The following is a 4,370-nucleotide window of genomic DNA, read 5'->3' on the forward strand; positions in this document are numbered from 1 at the left end:
CATGGCACTCGGGCCCTAGTGACAAGCATTAAGCATAACAAGTTGCAATAATATCATAAGAGTACCAATTACGGATACTAGGCACTTTTCCCTAACAATCTTATGCTATTACATGACCAATCTCATCCAATCCCTACCATGAGTGATACTACACTTGACCATGCACACATGATTCTATGGGTTTGGCTAGAGCCAGCCTGGCAAGTTGCCATACCATGATTCGATGAGAGGTAACTAATGGGCGCCCACGATGCGGACGTGGGTGATCCACTTACGTGGTTGATCCACTTGATGTTATTCGATAAACCTTGGGTGATCCACGAACAAACGAAACAAAGATGGCTCCGTACACGCGAATCCGCGACACGTACGGCCGAAGGACTCTCATCCTGTCAAGACGACTGCGACGTAGATCAAGGAATCGGACAAAGAGGAGTAATTCATGGATGCACCAATTAACTAGTACCCCTAGGTAACTATCATATCCCACTGTTCGGTGCAACCTGATGTATGGATACGTACTTTAAAGATGGAAGAAGCAAAGATCACATCATTTGTACAGTTCCACTTATCTCCGGCCAATGCCGCAAGCGAGAGGAAAGGTCGGCTCCACTCATGCCACCTTCGAGAAGAGCACCCTGCAGCGATTGGAGGATCACGTTCTACTTATGTAGGTGTCTACAAGAATACAACAACAAAGTTTACTTCCTAATATGGGTGGTTGCATAATCACTGGATTGAAGTCAATGTAGTCTAGTGGGCTATCTTTGCTACTTTTACTTTCGCAATTTTTTGGTGTGTTTCTGTTTGGAACTTGAACGGCCGTATGCATCTTAGTTATGCAGACTGGATGTAATGTTTAAAACCTTTTAAATAATAAAACGATCTTTGTAAAAAAAATATAGAAAAGTTGAGACACCGGCTAGTCCATGGCCAATGAAGCCATCCTTCCTCCGCTGGGATTGAAATGGAATTACTCAAGAGGAGAGGAAAGGATCGAGCAGAAGTTGGACGGGACCATCGAATTGATGAAGAGTTCTTTTTTACCCCACTATCGATAGGAACATCGGCTATTTGGAATTTAATTTTGGTGATCACATCTTTTTTTAAGAATGGCGGAGCTTGAAAGAAAATCATGGGCGGGCCACGTGAAAAAAAAGAAAACATAAAGCAAACCATACTAGGCTAAATTGATGAGAACTGCTTAAGTGGTTTAACGTTGCAATTTTCATTGGTATCTACATTGGTATCTGAACTGGTGATCTATATTGGTATCTGCACCTTTATTCACTGAGTTTATATCTGGAGCTTAAGCCATCTACTCAACTCTCAATCCGCCTTGATCGATGAGAACTGCATAATTAGATCTGTACAAAGTTTTGCTATCTAACTTACTATTTGCTTTTGTGTTGATAAATTACTTATCTACATTAATTCTCTGCTCCAACTTTTGCAGAATATGTATGATATATTTAAAGAGGGTGTGGAGGAGGCCATGAACGACGCAGCTCTTTCTCAAACTTGGACAGAAGCAGCCCGTCAGGATCATGATGCTTACGTTGAGGTAAAGTGCTCGAAGTCTCGAACACAGGCGAATCTTTCGGCAGGTGCACTCCCAATCGATAGGTCTCAGTAATCCGTAGCATGTCAGATCATAGCCGATGAACCAGGCGGCAGCAACAGTGATTCCGACGGCTTTGACGGCGAGGACGCCATGCCGTCGCTGGTGTATGTGTCTCGCGAGAAGCGGCCGGCGTGGCCTCACCACTTCAAAGCCGGCGCACTCAACGCCCTCGTGAGTTGTTCTTCAACTGTTCATCTCGACCAGAACATCAATTCGTGTGTGTTCTACTGGCATATATAGTTGATTTCGTCTTCCGGGTGCAGCTCCGGGTGTCGAGCCTGACGAGTAACGCGCCGTACGTGCTGGTGCTGGACTGCGACATGTACTGCAACACCCGGAGCTCCGTCCTGGAGGCCATGTGCTTCCACCTCGACGGCCGTGGCCGCCATGCCGACGACCTCGCGTTCGTGCAGTTCCCTCAGATGTTCCACAACCTCAGCGGCAGCGACATCTACGCCAATGAGCTTAGATCAATCTTCTCGGTAAGGAAATGCATCGACCACTCATTGCATCTTGGCAGATTTTTGAAGTACTCATCTTGGTGGACTCTGACATGGTCGACTGCAGACGCGGTGGAAAGGCCTGGACGGCCTCCGGGGCCCGATCCTCTCCGGCACTGGCTTCTGCCTCAGGAGAGACGCCGTCTATGGTGCCCGGCCAGTCAGTTCGCAAGATCAGTTCTCGTCTATGGAGGTCGGCGAGCTGAAGGCAAGGTTTGGCCACTCGAATGGTCACCTAGCGTCCCTAAGCCGAACCGGACGTTCGACTGCACGTGATGTTGTCCCAGAAGATGCAACGTTTGTGGCATCCTGTGCCTACGAGACGGCCACCAAATGGGGCGAGGAGGCAAGTTCAGAAACTACAATTCATACTTGATGGATCATGGCATTGCCATCGATCCATGGTCATGTGACATGAAACATAATACTTACTCTGTGCAGGTTGGTTTCTTGTACCAGTCGGTGGTGGAGGACTACTTCACTGGCTACCGCCAGCTCTACTGCCGAGGGTGGACGTCCGTCTACTGCTACCCGGCGCCCTCGAGGCCGGCGCCGTTCCTCGGCAGCGTGCCCACGAACCTCAATGACGTGCTGGTGCAGAACAAGCGGTGGATGTCCGGCATGCTCGCTGTTGGCCTCTCCAAGTACTGCCCCCTGGCCTCCGCCATCAGCGTTTCCGTGCCCAAGAGCATGGGCTTTGCCTACTACGCCTTCATGGCCCTATACGCCTTCCCCGTGCTCTGCTATGCCACGATGCCGCAGCTCTGTTTCTTCCGCGGTGCCACCTCGTTGCCGGAGGCCTCGAGCCTCTGGTTTGCCGCCGTGTTCGTGTCGTCGCTGCTGCAGCACCTGGTGGAGGTGTCGGTCGCCAAGCGTCGGCTGGCGGTAAGGACATGGTGGAACGAGCAGAGGTTCTGGGCGCTCAACGCCGTGACGGGCCAGCTCTTCGCCTGCCTCAGCGTCGCCCTGGACCTGGTCGGCACCGGCGGGCGGGCGGTGGACTTCGACCTCACAAGCAAGGCGTCCGACGACGGCGGGCTGTACCGCGACGGCGTGTTCGATTTCTCCGGATGCACGACGGTGCTCCTGCCGGCCACCACGCTCTGCTTGCTCAACGACGCGGCTCTCGTCGGAGGGGTCTGGAAGATGGTGACCAGCGGCGGCTGGGGCGACGTGTCTGGCGAGCTGTTCCTCCTATGCTACATCGCGGCACTGAGCTACCCGCTGCTGCAAGGGATGTTTCTCCGGCGGGATCCTGCACGAGTTCCCGCGTGGATCACGGCGATGTCCGTCGGCATTGCTGCAACTCTGCTTTCCTTGTTTGGTTAAGCCAGCCTCTTTCAAAGATAGTGGTGTTCTGTGCCAGGTCATTTTTGAATCATTATTATATATGTTCTCCAAGCTCACGTACTTAGCACTCATTTTGCATTTCCAGTATTCTCATTTCTGGAGACCTTAAATTGTCATACTGTACTGAATCTAAAAAAAACAGAACATAAATAATTTCCTGCTAAAAATGTTGGATACACCGCACAAATAGTTGGATTTTTGGTTCTATATAAGATGCGAGTGGATGTATAATTTTCTATTGTATATATAGTGCCAAGAAAATTTTAAGACAAGTCATATGGTACATGCAAAACAACGAAGGAACAAAATCAATTACAAAGGGAATGCAATTATCCTAAAATCCAGCCCCTAAAATAAGGTACCTGATTTGTGCATCTGGTACACTTAGGACATCTCTAACCGATCCCAAAAACCGGTTAGAGGAGTAAAGATCAGTAAGAGATGAACCTAACCAAAGTACAAAACTGTTCGTCTTTTTGAGGGAAACCACGCCAACTTTAAAACGAAGATATGTTTGTGCGTCGAGGCGGTGGCCTGGGGAACCATGGTTGGCATCGACCTCATGAGGCGGAGATGTTGCTTTGCTTGGCATGGGTGTCGCTAGGGTGACAAAGTTGTCGACTCGGTTAACGCGTCTCAGCGGAGCCAATTTCACTTTACGGCGGGGCGATGACCCCGGATGTTGGTGTGGCGACCGTGGTCTACGGGTGGTCTACTTGAGTTGTTGGCAGCTAGGTTGTTTGGTGTTGCGTCTCCATCGCGAGCGAGATGGCGATCCCGGAAGATTGGTGTTGGTGGTCTGCGTTGGGCGTGGCGGAGCAGCTGGATGTCAGGGTGGCGGGCCCCGAAAGCTTGACAGTGTTAAGGAAATCGACCTTGTGTTGTGTGGGCGACAA

The 4,370-nt window shown here is 50.3% G+C and overlaps 1 pseudogene; it reads left to right on the top strand.

Annotated features, from left to right (window-relative positions):
* Positions 1–581: 581 nt before the first annotated feature.
* LOC124664698 lies at positions 582–3,592 on the top strand (annotated as a pseudogene).
* The last annotated feature ends 778 nt before the right edge of the window (positions 3,593–4,370 follow it).

This window comes from Lolium rigidum, chromosome 6 (genome assembly GCF_022539505.1).
Source record: "Lolium rigidum isolate FL_2022 chromosome 6, APGP_CSIRO_Lrig_0.1, whole genome shotgun sequence".
Classification (NCBI taxonomy): domain Eukaryota; kingdom Viridiplantae; phylum Streptophyta; class Magnoliopsida; order Poales; family Poaceae; genus Lolium; species Lolium rigidum.